General features: G+C 38.3%; 1 protein-coding gene across 4 annotated transcripts in view; it reads left to right on the plus strand.

The window, feature by feature from the left end:
• The window catches only part of GALNT13 (polypeptide N-acetylgalactosaminyltransferase 13), a 545,013-nt gene that overhangs the window by 510,322 nt on the left and 13,251 nt on the right, over positions 1 to 21,440 (plus strand). The gene's annotated exons all lie outside the window — the stretch shown is intronic.

The raw sequence follows: 21,440 nt of genomic DNA on the forward strand, positions 1-21,440 counted from the left end.
GCCTCAGTAACAACAACAAAACTAGGAAAGAAATTCATAATCAAATACTTGACTAACCAATGCCAGGAAAAGAAACAAAGTTTGGAAAAAGAAAAAATCCGTGAAATCTGCAAGGCAAATAAAATGTCAGGTATAATTTTTTACAGCACCAAGATTTGTAAGAATTCTTTACTTAAAACACTAATTTTTAAAAGGAGTCATCATATATAAGATATTATGAAGATGAGCCAATTAAATGCAGCTTACATAGGGGTGCCTGGGTGGTTCAGTCAGTTAAGCATCCTTGATTTGGTTTCAGCTCAGGTCATGATCACACAGTTCATGGGATGGAGACCCTTCACACTGACAGCACAGAGCTTGCTTGGGATTCTCTCTCTCCCTGTCTTTCTGCCCCTCCTCCTCCTCTTTCTCCTCCTCCTCCTCTTCTTTCTCTCTCTCCCTCTCTCTCTCATGCACACACTTTCTCCATCTTTTCAAAAAAAATAAAAACTTTAAATAAGTAGGTAAGTAAATAAAAGCTTACATATCTATGATATGCAAGAAAACAAAATGTTTTAGATATTTTATTTGTTCAGAGTATATATTCCACAAATATTTTTCCTTGTTAGAAATGTAGACATAATCGTGACAAAATATCAAAATATCTTTCATATTTTAATGGTCCTAATGGTTTTAGGACCTTTAATGATTCTTTCTCACTCTATTGTGCTGTCTTCCTAGTTAATAATTTATTCTCATCATTAAAACCTATCACTATTTAAATAGAAGTATACCAGTAATTTCTTCTTTGCATAAAACAGTACTTCTCAATGTCTTTTTCAGATTAATTGCATCCTATACTAAATTAAAGCCCAGATCATCAGTATGAGATAGTTTAGTTATTATTATAAGCTTTTTAAGAATGGGGCATGAATTCTTGGTCCCAACAGTCTATGACAGTGATGGGCATGGAAACTCTTATATATTGAACACTAGTCCTATGGTAGACCTTTACCAGATGGTTTCAATATGCCTGGAATTTGATTCTCACAATAACCCTAATAGAAAAGTATCATAAATGCATTATATTTTTCATATACCTTACTGTACAGCATTATTTATATCTGATCTGAATCAGCCATGCTAAAATGTCAAGATAACATCAGAAGGCCTGAGTGTCCACTACCCTAAACCTGCTCAGGCTGCAATAACACAAGATCATAGACTGGTTGGTTTAGACAATAGACATTTATTCTCTCACAGTTCTGAAGGCTGGAAGTCCCAGATGAGGGTTCCAGCACAGTCAAGTTCTTGTGGGGACACTCTTGCTGGCTGGTACACTGCACTGCTGCATTCTGGCTGTGTCTTCACATGACACAAAGAGAGCTGACTCTGGTCTCTTCCTCTGCCTGTAAGGGCACTAATGCCATTATGGGAGCCCCACCCTCAAGACCTCATCTAACCCTAATTAATCCCCAAACACTTCACCTCCAAATACCATCAGATTGACAGCTAGGGTCACATTATCAATTGGGGAGAGGGGGAAACACAAACATCCATTTCATAGCATTGGCTGAATGGAAGTTCTTTATCCTTTCTGCCCTCAGTTTCTAGTACGGTAAAATTGATATGGTTGAACTAGATGTTCATCAGTTCTAATAGTCTTTATCTCTATCTTTAGACAAGTAAGAGCAGCAAGTCCAGATGATTTGTGAAATCTCTGTTCCAATGACAGGGGACATGGCTGGAATTTAGAGAAAAAAAATGTAGAAAATAAACGTTTTTAGAAAATGTATTAGAACAATGTGAAAATTCTGAACTGTCAGTAACCAAAACCTAATGATTTAAAGTAACACACTCTATCAATCAAGAATTCATTGAGCACTGTATATATACTCAGCAATGTATGGGCACCAAGAGGAATACAAAAATATACCTAAAACTCAAACCATTTTGTGTATAAAGAAGTTGGTGAAGATACTGTTTGTTACATCTCATAGATTCCTTCCATGAGTATCCCTGAGAGAATTTTATACCCCACGGAGTAATAGGAAGGGTTGGTTGTCTCCCAAGATAGGTTTTTCTTTTCTCTTTTATTGCCAAATACCTGATCCATCCAGAGGCCATTAATATCGTTCTATGGAAAAATATATTGACCTTATATTGGATACTTTCTTTTAAACATTACCAATGTTTATGTGGATGGATTTTTCTTATTACTATCTGTATGTTACATATCTATGTAAAATTCTGTTGAAATCCACTTCCACCTTTTTATGAGATGAAACATAAGTAAATAGGTACACAATCCCCATACTCAATCTTGATGGGAATACAAAACAATCATCATTGAAACAAAAAGTATTTGTACTGCTACACCTGAGGAAGCGTTAAGAAGGTCAGATAAGAACAGGAGTGGGTCTGAAAGGCTTCATAGCTGTCAGTGAGCACAAAGAATGGAGTATATGGAAGGGCAGCAAAGATATTGGCCCAAATGGAGTAGAAAGCCTGCTTCTATTGGAACTTCAGTTCCAGTATAGTGGAACTAAGTTTTCTAAGTAGAGGAGATAAGATGATAATAGAATGTAAATGTCAAGCAAGGGAATTTTGATTTGAAGGGGCAAAAGGAGCAAAGGGCTTTCAGGCTGTAAATGTTGTCAAAGGAGAGCTTGTAACCTATTTCTAATACAACCTCATGAAAATACTTGGACATGCACTTCTGTTATTAAAAATGACATGGTGAATGCAGCCAAACTGAAAAGGGCTTTTTATTCTAGTTATTTAGAACCCAAGTATAATTTGACCACAAGCAGAGACAGACTATAGACCTTTATTTCAGCTCATTTCTTTTATTCTTGTATCAAAGGACTTGATCCAATATAGAGCAAGAAGCTAAATGTAGTATATACAGAAATTACACCTTTCCATTCAAGAGAAAAAGGCTTCAGTAGGTTACCATAAAAACAGCCTAGTGTCCATTCCAGTTTCTAATGAAGGATGTTAACCTTCTAACAAAAACCTATCAGATAGATATATTTCTACTCAAACTTTCTAGTTACTAACATTCTAAACAGATTTGGGGATTTTTTGTTTCAGTTTGGTTTGGTTTTGGATTTGTGTATGTTTTTATTTTTTTATTTTTTTTTTTATTTTTTTTTTTTTCAACGTTTATTTATTTTTGGGACAGAGAGAGACAGAGCATGAACGGGGGAGGGGCAGAGAGAGAGGGAGACACAGAATCGGAAACAGGCTCCAGGCTCTGAGCCATCAGCCCAGAGCCTGACGCGGGGCTCGAACTCCCGGACCGCGAGATCGTGACCTGGCTGAAGTCGGACGCTTAACCGACTGCGCCACCCAGGCGCCCCAGATTTGTGTATGTTTTTAGAGAGAAACTGTGTGGGCAGGGAAGAGAGGCAGCAGGAGAGACAGAGAGAGAGGAAAATCTCATGCAGGCTCAATGCTCATCTGAACCCTGGGCTTGATCCCACAACCCTGGGATCATGACCTGACTTGAAATCAAGAGTTGGACACTCAACTGACTGAGCCACCCAGGTGCCCCAGAATTTTTTTTTTAAGAAGTAAAATTTGTGTATCTCGTGGGGATTTGCAGAATTTTTTTTGAGGCATTTTTTTTCAAAAAAAAAAAAAAAAAGCTTTCAAATTCAGAGGTGCATTTTATGGTCATGGAAACACCAAGGAATGATCACAGTGGTTTTTATTGTTCACAATGGCCAATGTTTAATCCATGTCTTACACACAGCTAGGGGCAAATGCCACTTCTCTGTGGTAAAAATGGTCACATTATAGTTCCATCTACTAAAGAGAACTTTCCTTCATCTTGCCGGTGAAACAAGTGGCCCAGAGAAGATTTATTACGGGAGTCATAGTGTGTTACAGATAAACCTGTTATAAAGATAGGGCCCCCAATTTTAGCCTGAAGTTTTTAGAGACATGTTAAAATTTATCTCTGAGATCTCCTGTAAAGAAGAATTCCAAATAATTTATGTAGAGAATCCCCCTTCCAGAAGGTAGACTTTAACTCTCTTGCCCACCTTTCAGGTGGTCTGTGCTTCTCGACTTACTTTTAAACAGTAAACAGAGAAAGTGGTGGTGATGGTAAGTTTACAGTGGAGAAACATGGCTGATACTACCTAAGTGATCAAGGCTCTACGCTGTGAGCCATGTTGGTACCATGAACCCCTGATATGATGCGATGAGAACGGCACTTCACCTTCATGGTCTTCCTCTCAAAAACATTCTAATCATGAGATAAACATTAGACAAACCCAAACTGAGGGACATGTATAAAATACCTAACCAATACTCCTCAAAACTGTCAAACTCATCAAAAAGAGGGAAGTCTGAGCATCTGTCTGAGTAGGCTAAGATGACATGATGACTAAATGTAATGTGGTATTCTGGATGAGATCCTGGAAAAAAATGAATAGGAGATTAAATGGACAGTTTAGGGGAAAATATTGAAATCTGAACAGTCTAGAGCTTAATGTTTAAACTATCAAAGAAGGAAATGTTAAGTGTGTGAAAAGAGCATGGGATTTGGGGGCTGATAGGCTGTACATCAAAGACAGTGAGTGACTGAGGGGAATTTATTTAACCTTTCAAACCCCTTACCCCTCATTTATAAAAGAATTCTAATGCTTACCTTGAAAGGTTATTAAAGAAACATATAACATATGATATGTGGATTATCATACCTAGGGTATGCAATATATTTAAAATGACTTCCCTCTTGCCTAACACACAGCAGGTGTTCCCCAGTGGTCTGTACTTTCTCTCCTTCTACTTGCTTTCATCCCAACATCCAAAGGCCACAACCTCTGTCCCTTTGCCTGAGGGTTTTCACTGCCAGAACCTGCTTTGCCTACCTAGTCACTCTTGGGGATTTCCATCCGGAAGCACATCCCAAGCAAACTGATGGCAGATAACATACATTATCCCAAATTCTTCACCCTTTGAGGGGACTGCTTGTTCTATGCAGAGATCCCAAAAGGCATAAGTTCCAGTTATCCATAGTACAATTAATTTGTAATGTACCATTTGTTAGTTCTTTTCCTTCATTACTCACTTACTGGTTTTTCCTGGGATCATCTAAGTAATAAACTACTTACACTTGAATCTTTGACTTGCAAACTAAACAGAGTCTGATCTTTGCAGCAATGATGACTGGCATAAATTATAAAAGGACTACTTTAAGTTTGAAATCACCTGGAAAATTTTAGTTTTATTTGCATTCAGTGCAAATGCTATAATAATCTGGAAATTATTTTTAAAATTATGTCTAATTCAATCTAAAGTACAGTTTACCTTTACAAAAAGAGGCAGTTGTAACTGATACACAATAAATGTATCTTTGTGCCATCTACGACATAATTTGCCTTTCGGGGCTTTTCATATATTCAATCATTTTTATCTATTATTCCATACACCAGACTTTCAAGAAGTACCTAATAAGTGAATACCTTTTAAGATATGAAATATTCTCAAAATACCAGTTAAAAATATATTCAGAAAGGATGGCACAAAAGTCTTTTACCATGAATTTCTGGTTAATAAACACAAACAAATATACTAGTTTATATAGATGTCACATGAATGATATATATTATTGCTGTTGTGTCTATTTTACATTCGCAGGCATAAGTCAGTAAGAACCTAAAGACCAAATATCTTGGTGCTCCATGGTACTAGTGATAAAGGGTATCACTCCATGAGCTAGTGATAAAGGGAAAGTGTGTATTATATTGCCCATGGCTGAAAGAAAATACCCCATCCAGTAATGCATTTGACTTTCCTTGCAATTTATATGTGTGAGGGCAAATTCTTCAGAGAATAAATATATAAGGAATAATATAATCAGGGTAAATGTAGCAGAGAATACCATCAAGAGAAAGATAATTTGTTACAGAAAATCATTACAATGGGAACATGGAAAACAGAGTTTAAGGTAGGCTGGAATACTGGAGGAATCTCTTACAAAAATGTTGGCACTCAATTAGATTATTTGGGTTTTGAATTCAGTTTCAGGAAGAGCCTATATAGTTTGGATAAGGCCTGAAGCATTTAACATGCCCAAAAGTATTTGAATAAATAGATGGATGAATAATTAAATAAATACCTAAATGATAGAGACATAGCATGGGAGAAGGTATTCACATGGTAAGAATAATTCGAATTTTTGTATATATTTCCTTTTTCCTAATGGTCACCGTATTAGTTTTCTATTGTTGTATAGCAAGATACTACAAATTCTGTGGCTTAAAACAACACAAAATTATCATCTCACAGTTCTACAGGTATAATTCAGGAGCAACATGACTGGTTCTTTGCTTAGAGTCTCATAGGACTAAGATCAAGATGTTGGCCAGAGCTGAGAACTCATTGGAGACTCAGGGCCCCCTTCCAAGCTTCCTGGTTATTAGCAGATTTTAGCTCCTTGCAGTTGGGGAACTGAGCTTCCATCATTGGTTTTTGGTGTTGTTTTTCTTCTGGCTGTGTGCCAGGAGTTGCTCTCAGCAGCTGGGGGCTCTTCTAGTTCCCCAAACAAGGCTGTCTCCAAAACAAGGCAGTGTGCATCTTCAAGGGCAGCAGGAAAATCTGTCACTTGGGTTTCTAATTCTAGGTCTTATATAACATAATATAGTTATAGAGTGACTTTCCTGTCAGAGAAGAGTCTCACACACACTCAAGCAAAGGGTGTTTATAAAGGGCATGTGTATTAGGATAGGAATCTTGGGGCCATCTGAGAATTCTACCACAATGGCATAGAAAACATCTGCACATGCAAACGTATCTAGTGGGATATCCAATGGGGCTTAAATTTGTAAGTTATATTCTTCAGTAGCACAATACTAAAATATGAGTACTTGGAGCCTAATGTTTATATTTTACATTTCTTGAAGCCTTCCTTTAAACCCCTTCAAGACAGTAAAGTATTAAACATACATAAACTTTAACATCAATAGTGTCTAAAATGGGAGGATTTAACAATGACGTAGAAGGAAAATAGAAACAAAGAAAAAAAGAAATGTAACATTTTGTTATTGTATTAGTGCATCCTGCTTATATTACTTAACTCTCCTGCACTAATTTTCACAAAGTGAACTAGAGATTCCAAAGACAAATTGTTTTCATTTCAATTGAGTAAGTAATTATTGGGCAAATATTCTTTTCTTAGAATTGTTTCCATAGGTGTTCAAAAGTACATCCTTAGGATTTGTTATTGGGGCAGCAAGATTTGAAATATAAAATAAAATAGAACACAGAGGTGAGACAGAATGTAATCAAATGTGAATTATATGCCTGGATTTTGTGCAGATAACAACGAGTACTGAAATGTTACTTACATCAAGTACTGTGTTTAGAGTTTACATGAATTACCTCATTCAACCTCTGAAGTAGCCCAGAAAACAGTGGGCATCTTTATCCCTTTTCCCAGATAAGGAAGGCAAGATTCTGACAAAGGCTCACAGTAACTGTGGTTCTGATGAGTAGTAGAGGGAAGGCCAAACCCAGGTCTGTGTCATTTTCCCAAAGCCCATTGTTTGAGTGCCATCCCACTCACCATATGTGCAAATGACACCATACCTGCAATACAATGCAGATGAGTAGATGAGAGTAGTTACAAAGTGCTACAAGAAGAAAGTGGAGAAGGTAATAAAACCTTAAGGAGAGTTGCCCTTTTCTGGAAAAAGTGGAATGGGAAGGAGAGCGCTAATGAAGTGATCAAAACATACCCAGTCAGGGATGGAAGGATGAAGTGACTTGCTGATCACAAATTCAGAAATATAAAGTTGTTACATCAAAGTAAAAGGGGAAAGAGTTGATGCATCATGGCTGATGTTGAAGAGAGGATGGGAATATTGAATACGAGATATGTACCAACATTCTGTTTTTAGTAATAGAGTTTTAGAGCATCAAATCTGTAAAAGACCATAGATATCATCTAGGCATGTAAGATAAGTAAAGAGCACACAGCCAGAAGCTACCTATTCTCCTTACCCTCTTCCACACAGACCGCTGAGGTAACAGGCTGGAGATGAAAATTGAAATAATCAATTAAGACAGAAAAAGATCCGGTCTAGAAGCAAAGGTTCTTTCCTTGGCAGCTCCATTGAGGAATTCAATTCCATGTATGCATTCTTCATGCTAATGTCACAATGGTGTGACATACACTGAGAGGATATTTTGAAACATAAATCACATTGCTAAAGGTCTTTTATTGTTAAACAATTCTCCTGGGCTACTTTTACAGAATGAGGGGGAGGAAAACTACTATGATATGTGTGTGTTAGTGGGGGAATGTTAATAATTTATCCTTCTGGATTCTTAACAGATTTCTCAAATTGACCACACTTGAAATACCTAAAGTCATCTCCCAGAGGGTGCAAATTTCCAAAATGACCAAGTGACGGGGGTTTAAGGGGTAGTGTACTCAAGTAAAAGAATAGTGGCAATGAATTTGGGGTCTGGAAAGACCTCCGTCACTAAGTGGCTCTGGAAAATTGTGCGAATCCTGTAACTCTGTTGCTTAGTTTCTTCATCTAGAAAGTGCAGCATTTGGCATACAGTGACAGAGCCTCCCTTCAAACTGAGAACGTTTATAGTAAATAGGAGGACTCAGCAGGAAAAGTATTTTACAAATTCAAAACTAAATCTAGAAAAATCACAGCCTATATAATAAAGGTGAATAAAATACACTTATGAACCCTTTAAACACAGAATACATATAAACATAATATAAATATAGAAAAATTAGTGTGTGTATTACAAAGTATTTCGTCAGGTTAGAAGAAATACTGTAACAATACAGAGCCACCAGAGGGCGTTTTAGCTCCTGAACCCCTGGCTCAGAACAGTGAACTTCCTTTTGCAACTTGTGTTGCTTGAGTGGTTTTGCATACAGCTGCTTATGCTACAAATCTGAGCAAAATTTGCTTGCAATTTTTCAAACTTCAAATTTTTCAAAGGGGTAAAGATAAAAGTAGTTTCAAAAAAGTATCTGTATAACATTAGCATTTTAAGCAAGGTATGTATAGACACAATCTTTAATTGTGTGAAATAAAGAATGAATGCAAAAATACTTTAGATCATTCTCACAACAATCCTTGAAAATTGTTAAAATGTTTTAATTGTAGATATTTGAAAAAATATGAAGTAAATGCCTTTGAACATACTTCCCAAAGTGAAAAATCAAGAACAAACCATACGCATAGGTGAAATAATGAAAATGCTTACCTTCTCTTAAAAAAAAAAAAAAATGTTGATTGAGAGGAACAGATTGAAATTGGCTATCATCTTTTATATGTTGGGCATTACTCCTACAGTTATTTGAGTACATCAATTCAGAGACAGAAATTAATCTGATCTCTATAAAATCTACAATAAAAGCAGGTTATTCACCTCATAGAGCAAAAAGCCACTTTATGAAGATGTATTTAAATAGAAAAATGATTATAAAAATGATTGATGCTTTCGGAAAGTATAACTGGATGTTACCATTTTCAGCCCAGACACCAAGATGCCACTGATGTGAAATCTAAAATCAGACTTTACTATGCAAAATTTGCAACCATCATATTGCAACCATCATAAGAAATAGAAGGAGGCATATAAGTTTCTTAGGGCTGTCCTAACAAACTATCACAAACTGGGTGCCTTGAACAATAGAAATTTATTGTCTTTCAATACTTGAGGCTACAGGTCTGAAATCAAGGTGTTGGGAAGGCCATATTCCTTCTGAAACCTGTAAGGGAGAATCATCTGTTGCTGCCTCTAACTTCTGGTATTTGCCTGCGATCCACATGGCTTGTAGACAACACCTGGCTCCAATCTCTGCCTCCGTCATCACAGAGGCATTTTCTCTCTGTATGTCTCTGTTTTCTCCTAAGGACACCAGTCATTTTGGATTAAGGGTCCACCCTACTCCAGTACGATCTCATGGTAACTTACCTAATTCCATCTGCAATGACCTTATTTCCAAATACATTCACTTTCCGAGGTGCTTACAAGAAAGTACTTCAGCATATCTTTTGGGGGACACAATTCAACCCATGACAGGAGGCATCAAAGGGTGGAGAAGACTGAGGTTTTCTATGGAGGGAGTAGTTGCCCGCCCTCTAGAGAGGAGGGGGTGGGAGTCTAGCTTCCAGGGACAAACCTTATTGAGAGGACTCAAGGCAGGGGTGGCAGCTTCATGGGTGCACAACCCATGAGGTCAAGCAGGGTTTGAAATTTGAAAGTCTGAATAATTCTTGAAAAAAATCCTGCTGGGGCGCCTGGGTGGCTCAGTCGGTTAAGCGACCAACTTCGGCTCAGGTCATGATCTCGTGGTCTGTGACTTCAAGCCCCGCGTCAAGCTCTGTGCGGACAACTCAGAGCCTGGAGCCTGCTACAGACTGTGTCTCCCTGTCTCTCTGCCCCTCCCCTGTTCATTCTCTGCTTCTCTCTCTGTCAAAAATAAATAAACATTAAAAAAAAAAAAAGAAAAAAATCTGCAGTTCATTGTGCCCTGAACATTATGTAGAACACTATTTTAAGGGCTTCATTGCTATGCGCTTCATGCTTTTGGGGAATGTGGCAGGCTGTGACTTGACTCACACATAGTACAGCTGGCCTGTGACAACTGAATTGAAGTGACTGCACCGCCTGAGTCAGCTTGCCTCCTTGGTCAAGCCATAAAAAGTGGCCCACTTGAGGCACCTAGGTGGCTCAGTTAAGTGGCTGACTTCGACTTAGGTTGTAATCTCACCGTTCCTGGGTTCGAGGCCCGATTCGGGCTCTGTGCTGACAGCTCAGAGCCTGGAGCCTGCTTCTGATTCTGTGTCTCCCTCCCTCACTCTCCCTGCCCCTCCCCTGCTTATGCTCTCTCTCTCACAAAAATAAACATTTTTTTTAAGTGGCCCACTTATAAAATATGCATTGTCTTCTCAGCACTGCAGTAAGAGGTGCTTAGCTATGGGAATCTCTAAAGAACCTTAAACACTCTCAGGAGAGGGAGCTTTAAATCTCTGCCAGGCCAGAGAACAGGAAGGAGTTACCAAGGACAGTTCAGGTAAGACCCCTTATACTTTCTACTACCCTGGTGGAATCAAAAACCAATTAGAAGTGTGGGGGAATGTGTGAGTGGGCAGGAGAGATAAGAAAGAAAAGAAGTTCTTAAAATGGTGAGATAAAGGAGTCAACTATGTTCTACCCCACTGCAGGCTTCCAACCTAGGAAAAGGGAAGAAGGTCTGGGATTACATTTCATTCAGAATTTTCACTAGTAATATTCAACAGGCCATTGTGTTTTCTGAATTGAACCCTAGGGGTCCTAGACAAGTGGAAAAATCTACAGTTTTCATCTAGAGGTAGGGAAAGACATGCTATTTCTTTCAGTTTAAGGGGTTAATAGGCTTTAGGGGCTGAATCGTGTCTCTCCCCAACCTCAAATGCATATGTTGAGGTCCTAGTCCCATACCTCAGAATAGGACTACATTGGGAGATATAGGATCTTTAAGGATGCAATTAAGATTAAATGAGATCATTAGGGTGGGCCCTAATAAGAGTGTTGTTTTTATAAGAAGTGACTAGGACACAGCCACAGGGAAGACCATGTGAAGACACAAAGTAAAAGAAGTCATCTACAAGCAAATGAGAGGGGTGCACAGAAGAAACCAATCCCGCTGATACCTTTATCTGGGGCTTCTGTCCTCTAGTGCTCTGAGGAGATTAAAAACCACCTAGTGTGGAGTACTTTGTTACAGCAGCCCTAGCAAACTAATGTAATAGGAGACAATAAAAACTAAAATGTTATAGTCATCAAAGTAGTTTTGGAAGGCATAATAACTAAAAGGGCTCACAAAATGGAACAAAGGATCAATCACTTCTTATAAGATAGCTGAACTTAAAATAATTGAGTAAAAATGGCCTTTTTAGTGGCTGTTTGTAGAGCTAGCTTGACCAGCAGACTACAAAAGAAGATGCGTAATGCTAGATGGTCATAATGTTATGTGTTAAATTTGCTGATTACGTACAAAACAGAATTTTCAAAGCACCATAAATTATTGCATCTGTACAATTCATGTAAAGAGCTCTACTTACTATGCTTTGCAATAATGTTAAGTTGGTGTGCCTAGGAACATGAATGCAATTGTACAATGATACAAAAGGGCAAATTTAATGTAATATATAGGAATCATATTATACATGGTTTCTAAAACAGGTGCTCAATTAATGTTAACCTCCTCCTTATTCCTCTTTTATAATGGATGGGAATACACTGAGATTATTTTACTCTGCTTCTAGTCAACTTAAAGTGATTAGACTTTGATTTAACCAATTGTTATTAGAATCAAACTGCATTAGAGCAACTGGAAATATATGCTCAATATAGTATTTATGTAACTCACTTCTGGTTTTGGTAAGAATCAGTACTGATAACCAATGATAAAGCAATTTCAGTGCTTTAACTAGAAAGGGAGGAATAGTGTCCAATTTTTGTAAAAGAACATACAATTAGACTTCACTAATGAAGGGCTCGATCTCAAAGTCATCAACATGTGTGATGTTAAGTTAATGTGCTTCATATGTGTTCAGGATTTAAATACCTTACCTTATAATCAGGAATAAAGGTTTTAATTATAGCAGGAGAACAGATTGGGCAGATACTCTTCCAGGAGCTACATATACCACCTGAGGGAGCCTATGTGGGGTACTGACACAGCCAATAGGCAACAGCCATAAGGAGCACCTTCTTCCTAAGGAATCTAAGGATATTGTCCCCAAAGTCGTAAGAAATTCAGTAAAGGGTGACTATATATGCTGCAAGTGTCAGGATAGTCTTCAGGTATTACAGCCTCTCCTCAGAACTGCGTGCAGAGGGCTCAACACAGATAGGTAAGAGCAAAACCTGCTGGACCCTGTCCTAAAAATTCTTTGGGTACTGTGCATACTATCAAGGCAGGAATTCACATACAAGGCCACAACCTGGGAGGACCTCTAACACTAAATATCAATTACTGACTGCTTTCTGGGTACCTGGATCTCTGCAAAGTATTTTGCATATGCAATTTTAGTCTATCCCAAAGTGAATTCCATGAACATCCTACAGTAGGAGATATGAAAAAGCACAAAGATGATAATTATGGGTAAAAAGTGGATAGATAAAAAGGAGTAAATAATTGAGATCAAGCCTAATAATTTCCAAATAAAATCAAGAAAGACATGTACATGACATACACTAACCTTTTTATTATTAGAATAAAAACCATCCTAGAAATACTCAAGCATAGTAGAGTAAGGGGAAGATGGCAGCTTAGGAGGACTCTGGGCTCACCGCGTCCTGCTGATCACTTAGATTCCACCCACATCTGCCTAAATAACCCAGAAAACCACCAGAAGACTAGCAGAACAGACTCTGGAGCCAAGCATAGACAAGATGCCCACGGAAGAGGGTAGGAAGGGCAGAGAGGCAGTGTGTACTACACGGACTGGCGGGAGGGAGCCAGGGTGGTGGAGGGGCAGCCCGCCCAGCAAGGCAGAGCCCCCGAGTCTGGCTTGCAAAAGCAGAGGGACAAAAGTGGAGGGGCCGGACTGCGTGAGTTCTGACAGCCAGCAGGTCTTAACATCTGGAATGTTAAAAGTCAACAGCTCTGTGCTCAGAGAGTGGGGAGGGTAAAAGGACTCCAGGAGGGAAAGGTGTTGAGCCCCAGAAGACAGAGCTCAGCTCAGCAGAGAACAAATGTGCTGGCCAGCGCCATCTCCCTCGCCCATCCCCCAGCCAAAATCCCAAAGGGAACCAGTTCTCATCACCAAACTTTCTTTCACCATGCAAAAGCCCATTGCTGTGCTTCTGTGGATCCATCCCTCCAACAGGCCTGCCTCCCTCCCCTACCCCAACCCTGGTGCTGTAGGGCCCCTTCTGCAGGGGACCACTGACAGCAAAGCTAGCTAAGCCTGCCCCTCCCACCCCTGTGCACCTTGCAGATCCACCCTGGCTAATAGGCCAGATCCCATCACAGCAGCACCACAAACCTGGCAGTGTGTAAGTAGTCGAGACAGGGGCCACATCACTTCACAATGAGTCCTGTCCCTGGGAGAGGGGAAGATAAGGTACACACCATTCTGACTGTGGCCCCAGCAGTGGCCTGGGGACAGACATCTGGTCTGACTGTGGCCCCACCCACCAACACAAGTTTCTCCAGACAGCACAGGTGAAGTGCCCTGCAGTTTGGAGCTACCACAGGGACTACCCAAAATGATGAAATGGAAGAATTCTCATCAAAAGAAACTCCAGGAAGTAGTGACAGCCAACGAATTGATCAAAACCAATTTAAGCAATATAATGGAACAAGAATTTAGAATAGTCAAAATTAATTGCTGGGCTTGAAAAAAAATCATAGAACACAGCAGAGAATCTATTGCTACAGAGATCAAGGGACTAAGAAATAGTCATGAGGAACTAAAAAATGCTATAAATAAAGTGCAAAATAAAATGGAGGCAGCCATAGCATGGATTGAAGAGGCAGAGGAGAAAATAGGTGAGTTACAAGATAAAATTATAGAAAAAGAGGAAACTGAGAAAAAGAGATAAAAAAATCCAGGAGTATGAGGGGAGAATTATACAACTAAATGATGCAATCAAACAAAACAATATCTGTATCAGGAATTCCAGAAGAAGAGAGAGAGAAAGGGGCTGAAGGTGTACTTGAACAAATCATAGCAGAGAACTTCCTTGATCTGAGGAAGGAAAGGGGCATTGAAATCCAAGAGGCACAAAGAACTCCCTTCAGACGTAACTTGAATAGATCTTTTGTATGACATATCATAGTGAAACTGGCAAAATACAAGGATAAAGAGAAAATTCTGAAAGCAGCTAGGGATAAACATGCTCTAACATATAAAGGGAGACCTATAAGACTAGTGATGGATTTATCTACTGAAACTTGGCAGGCCAGAAAGGAATGGCAGGAAATCTTCAATGTGATGAACAGAAAAAACATGCAGCCGAGAATCCTTTATCCAGCAAATCTGTCATTCAGAATAGAAGGGGAGATAAAGGTTTCCCCAAACAAACAAAAACTGAAGGAATCCACCACCACTAATCCAGCCCTACAAGAGATCCTAAGGGGGATTCTGTGAGTGAAATGTTGCAAGGACCACAAAGTACCAGAATCATAACTACAAGCATGAAACCTACAGACATCACAATGACTCTAAACCCATATCTTTCAATAATAACACTGAATGTAAATGGACTAAATGCTCCAACCAAAAGACATAGGGTAAGACCTATCTATTTGCTGTCTACAAGAGACTCATTTTAGACCTGAGAACAGCTTCAGATTGAAAGTGAGGGGATGGAGAACTAGCTATCATGCTACTGGAAGTCAAAAGAAAGCTGGAGTAGCCATACTTATATCAGACAAACTAGACTTTAATTTTAATGTTTATTTTTGACAGAGAGACAGAGAGAGACAGAGAGACAGAGAGACAGAGAGACAGAGAGACAGAGAGACAGAGAGACAGAGAGACAGAGACAGAGAGACAGAGAGAGACACAGAGAGAGACAGACACAGAGAGAGACAGACACAGAGAGAGACAGAGACAGAGAGAGACAGAGACAGAGAGACAGAGAGACAGAGAGACAGAGAGAGCAAGAGCGAGCGCATGATCAGGGGAGAGACAGAGACAGAGGGAGACACAGAATCCAAAGGAGGCTCCAGGCATTGAGCTGTCAGCACAGAGCCCGAAGCAGGGCTCGAACTCACAGATCGCAAGATCATGACCCGAGCTGAAGTCGGACACTCAACCAACTGAGGCACCCAGGAGCCCCCAAACTAGACTTTAAATTAAAGGCTGTAACAAGAGATGAAGAAGGGCATTATATAATAATTACAGGGTCTATCCATCAGGAAGGGCTAACAATTATAAATGTCTATGCACCGAATATGAGAGCCCCCAAATATATAAAACAATCACAAACATAAGAAACCTTATTGATAAGAATGTGGTAATTGCAGGGGACTTTAATACTCCACTTACAGAAATGGATAGATCATCTAGACACACAGTCAATAAAGAAACAAGGGCCCTGAATGATATCTTGGATCAGATGGACTTGACAGATATATTTAGAACTCTGCATCCCAAAGCAACAGAATATACTTTCTTCTCGAGTGCACATGGAACATTCTCCAAGATAGATCACATACTGGGTCACAAAACAGCCCTTCATAAGTATACAAGAATTGAAATCATACCATGCATACTTTCAGACCACAATGCTATGAAGCTTGAAATCAACCACAGAAAAAAGTCTGGAAAACCTCCAAAAGCATGGAGGTTAAAGAACACCCTACTAAAGAATGAGTGGGTCAACCAGGAAATTAGAGAAGAAATTAAAAAATATATGAAAACAAATGAAAATGAAAATACAACAATCCAAATGCTTTGGGATGCAGCAAAGGCAGTCCTGAGAGGAAAACACATTGCAATCCAGGCCTATCTCAAGAAACAAGAAAAATCCCAAATACAAAATCCAACAGCACACCTAAAGGATCTGGAAGCAGAACAGCAAAGACACCCCAAACCCAGCAGAAGAAGAGAAATAATAAAGATCAGAGCAGAAATAAACAATATAGAATCTAAAAAATCTGTAAAGATCAATGAAACTAAGAGTTGGTTTTTTAAAAAAAAAATCAACAAATTTGATAAATCTCTAGCCAGGCTTCTCAAAAAAAAAAAAAAAAAAAAAAAAAAAAAAAAAAAAAAAGGAGAGGACCCAAATAGATAAAATCATGAATGAAAATGGGATTATTACAACCAATCCCTCAGAGATACAAACATCAGGGAATACTATGAAAAATTACATGCCAACAAACTGGACAACCTGGAAGAAATGGACAAATTCCTAAGCACCCACCCACTTCCAAAACTCAAACAGGAAGAAATAGAAAACTTGAACAGACCCAAAACCAGTGAAGAAATTGAATCAGTTATCAAAAATCTCCCAACAAATAAGAGTCCAGGCCCAGATGGCTTCCCTGGGGAATTCTACCAGACATTTAAAGCAGTGATAATACCTATCCATCTCAAGCTGTTCCAAAAAATAGAAAGAGAAGGAAAACTTCCAGACTCATTCTATGAAGACAGCATTACTTTGATTCCCAAACCAGACAGAGAGCCAGCAAAAAAAAGAGAACTACAGGCCAATATCCCTGATGAATATGGATGCAAAAATTCTCAACAAGATACTAGCAAATAGAATTCAACAGCATATAAAAACAATTCTTCACCATAATCAAGTGGGATTCATTCCTGGGCTGCAGGGCTGGTTCAACATTCGCAAATCAATGTGATACATCACATTAATAAGAGAAAAGAACCATATGATCCTGTCAATCGATGCAGAAAAAGCATTTGATAAAATTCAGCCTTTGTTAATAAAAACCCTCAAGAAAGTCGGGATAGAAGGAACATACTTAAACATCATAAAGCCGTTTATGAAAAGCCCACAGCTAATATCATCCTCAATGGGGAAAACGGAGAGCTTTCCCCGAGATCAGGAACACAACAGGGATGTCCACTTTCACTGCTGTTGTTTAACATAGTGTTGGAAGTGCTAGCATCAGCAATCAGACAACAAAAGGAAATTAAAGGCATCAAAATTGGCAAAGATGAAGTCAAGCTTTCACTTTTTGCAGATGACATGATATTGTACATGGAACACCCAATATACTCCACCAAAAGTCTACTAGAACTGATACATGAATTCAGTAAAGTCACAGGATACAAAATTAATGTACAGAAATCAGTTTCATTTTCATACACTAATAATGAAGCAACAGAAAGACAAACAAACTGATTCCATTCACGATTGCACCAAGAAGCATAAATACGTAGGAATAAACCTAACTGAAGATGTAAAAGACCTGTATGCTGAAAACTATAGAAAGCTTATGAAGGAAATTGAAGAAGATACAAAGAAATGGAAAAACATTCCGTGCTCAATGATTAGAAGAATAAATATTATTAAAATGTCAATACTACTCAAAGCAATCTACACATTCAATGCAATCCCAATTAAATTGCACCAGCATTCTTCTCGAAGCTAGAACAAGCAATCCTAAAATTTGTATGGAACCACAAAAGACCCCGAATAGCCAAAATAATATTGAAGAAGACCAAAGCAGGAGGCATCACAATTCCAGACTTTGGCCTCTACTACAAAGCTGTAATCATCAAGACAGCATGCTACTGGCACAAAAACAGACACATAGACCAATCGAACAGAATAGAGACTCCAGCATTGGACCCACAGATGTATGGCCAACTAATCTTTGACAAAGCAGGAAAGAATATCCAATGGAAAACAGTCTCTTTAACAAATGGTGCTGGGAGAACTGGACAGCAACATGCAGAAGAATGACCTAGACCACTTTCTTACACCATTTACAAAAATAAACTCAAAATGGATAAAGGACCTGAATGTGAGACAGGAAACCATCAAAACCCTAGAGGAGAAAGCAGGCAAAAACCTCTCTGACCTCAGCCGCAGCAATTTCTTACTTGACACATCTCCAAAGGCAAGGGGATTAAAAGCAAAAATGAACTATTGGGACCTGATGAAGATAAAAAGCTTCTGCACTGCAAGGAAACAATCAACAAAACTAAAAGGCAACTGACACAATGGGAGAAGATATTTGCAAATGACATATCAGACAAAGGGCTAGTATCCAAAATCTATAAAGAACTCACCAAACTCTACACCCAAAAAACAAATAATCCAGTGAATAAATGGGCAGAAAACATGAATAGACACTTCTCTAAAGAAAACATCCAGATAGCCAACAGGCACATGAAAAGATGCTCAACGTCACTCCTCATCAGGGAAATAAAAATCAAAACCACACTGAGATATCGCCTCACACAAGTCAGACAGAGTTGCTAAAATGAACAAATCAGGAGACTATAGATGGTGGAGAGGATGTGGAGAAACGGGAACCCTCTTGCACTGTTGGTGAGAATGCAAACTGGTGCAGCCACTCTGGAAAACAGTGTGGAGGTTCCTCAAAAAATTAAAAAAATAGATCTACCCTATGACCCAGCAATAGCACTGCTAGGAATTTACCCAAGGGATACAGGAGTGCTGATGCATAGGGCACTTGTACCCCAATGTTTATAGCAGCACTTTCAACAATAGCCGAATTGTGGAAAGAGCCTAAGTGTCCATCAACTGATGAATGGATAAAAAAAAAAATTGTGGTTTATATACACAATGGAATACTACTTGGCAATGAGAAAGAATGAAATATGGCCTTTTGTACTAATGTGGATGGAACTGGAGAGTGTTATGCTAAGTGAAATAAGTCATACAGAGAAAGACAGATACCATATGTTTTCACTCTTATGTGGCTTCTGAGAAACGTAACAGAAGACCATGGAGATGGGACGGGGGAAAAAAAAAGTTAGGGAGGGAGGCAAACCATAAGAGACTCTTAAAAACTGAGAATAAACAGAGAGTATGGGGGGTGCGAGGGAGGGGAAAGTGGGTGATGGGCATTGAGGAGGGGACCTGTTGGGATGAGCACTGGAGGTTGTATGGAGATGACAATAAATTTCATATTAAAAAAAAAGTCCATCCTCCCATTTACCACTGTGTAATAAAGTATGCCACTTACTTCAAGAAAAATAGTAATCAAGCATAAAAATGAGATTCTCAGGTATGAAAAATGAATTAATCATATAAATTGTTAGGATTTGTGAACAAATTAATGCCAGAAAATAAAACATTACATACAGTTTTAGGAAAAAATTATCTGTGGACCAAGCATTTTAACATCAGTTAATTTTTTTTCAAGTGCAAAGGCCAAAGAAACATAATTTCAGGTACTATATGTATATAGACTCAGAATATATTCTACAAATATATCTTTATTGAGTATAAATCACTTAAGATAGCTACTGATTGAATTAAAATTAGTAATCAAGGAAAAAAGAATGTGGTAAAGTTTCCAAACTATCATAAGAGACCTGAGGAAAAATCATTTTCAGGCTGTGATTGTATTCCTCATACAAAATTAATGGCAAATGTGAATGCTTTGGTGTTTCCATTTACACTGGCATCTGTATACAACTAAAAGAAAATACTTCAATGTGGAAAATTATACTTCACATTAAAACAAAAGATAAAAGAAATTTCTCCCGAAATTTCCCTCCTTCAAATCAAGGTCTCCTACTAAATTCAGCTATTAAATATGTTTGTATTAAATTGAATATTGTATTAATAAATACCATGTTTGGAAAGGATATAGTACTTATGTTTGATAGGTATTTCTTTTATTCTCTTGGTTACTCATAATTCCCATTAAAAGTGTGAGCATTAAAAAGTACAAAATATAGGAAATTTTTTTCTGAGTGCCATACATCAAATCTATAGTTTACATAGTTTAATTAAATGAATTTCATATACTTCTCAAGGTTTTATACTGTTGAGTAGAATGTAAAACTTTTGTGAAGAATTTCCTGATCATTGACTTTGCATTCTCCTCTTACCACTTGTGATTTTCAGAGAAGTCCTGAGTCTCGGTGCTGAAGAGGCCAACCCCTTCAAGACTAACTTGTTCAGCTTACAGGCCAGGGCTCCAGTGTGTATAATTGATTTCTAGAGCTGACTTCCTCCAATTTTATCAGACTGCATTGGAAAACTAAAAGATCCTCATATAATCTTCCTTATTATATTCCCTCTTGACATTGCAAAGAAAAAAAATACCCACAAAACACTGAACCATGCTTATCATAGCTAACAGAAGAAAGTAACTTTTATAATTTAGGTACTTACTAACTCATGAACCTTCAATAATCAATGTTATAAATAAATTATTCATACCAGGAATTTAAAAAAAAAGAGATTCTTATAGTATCAGTTTAAATTAGCTAACAATGAATCCACAATCCACCTTGACATTTGTTGGATATTTTGAGAATTGTAGCCAATCCCAGCTATAACCGTATAAGATAAGCAGAGAGCCTACCTTTAATGAGCTCTCTGGAGAAGCTAATTCTACAACCTTGGAAACACACTGACAATATTTAATAAAATTTACATGATGTACCTATGGAAAGAAAGATTTAAACGTCTTTATGCAGACATCATTAGCTCTATAGAGCTGGGGTACTGGTCATATGGTGGTGAGAATAAGGAGTGCCCTTTGTTGAGCCCCATATGGTTAACACAGTTTGTTTTATTGAACCGGTTGTATGATATATGAGACAAGTATAGTGCAGGAAATGTGGTGCCACCAAATAATAAGTATTTACTATTTTAGTTTGTTAAACTGAGGCCTCACAAAAACTTTATGAAACAGATGACACGGACTTATTTTGCAGTTGAGGGAAAGGACTCAGAGGTCAACTAGCTTTCTCAAGATCACACGGCAGACACTATTTGAAAACACAAGT

The sequence above is a fragment of the Leopardus geoffroyi genome, chromosome C1 (genome assembly GCF_018350155.1).
Source record: "Leopardus geoffroyi isolate Oge1 chromosome C1, O.geoffroyi_Oge1_pat1.0, whole genome shotgun sequence".
NCBI lineage: Eukaryota > Metazoa > Chordata > Mammalia > Carnivora > Felidae > Leopardus > Leopardus geoffroyi.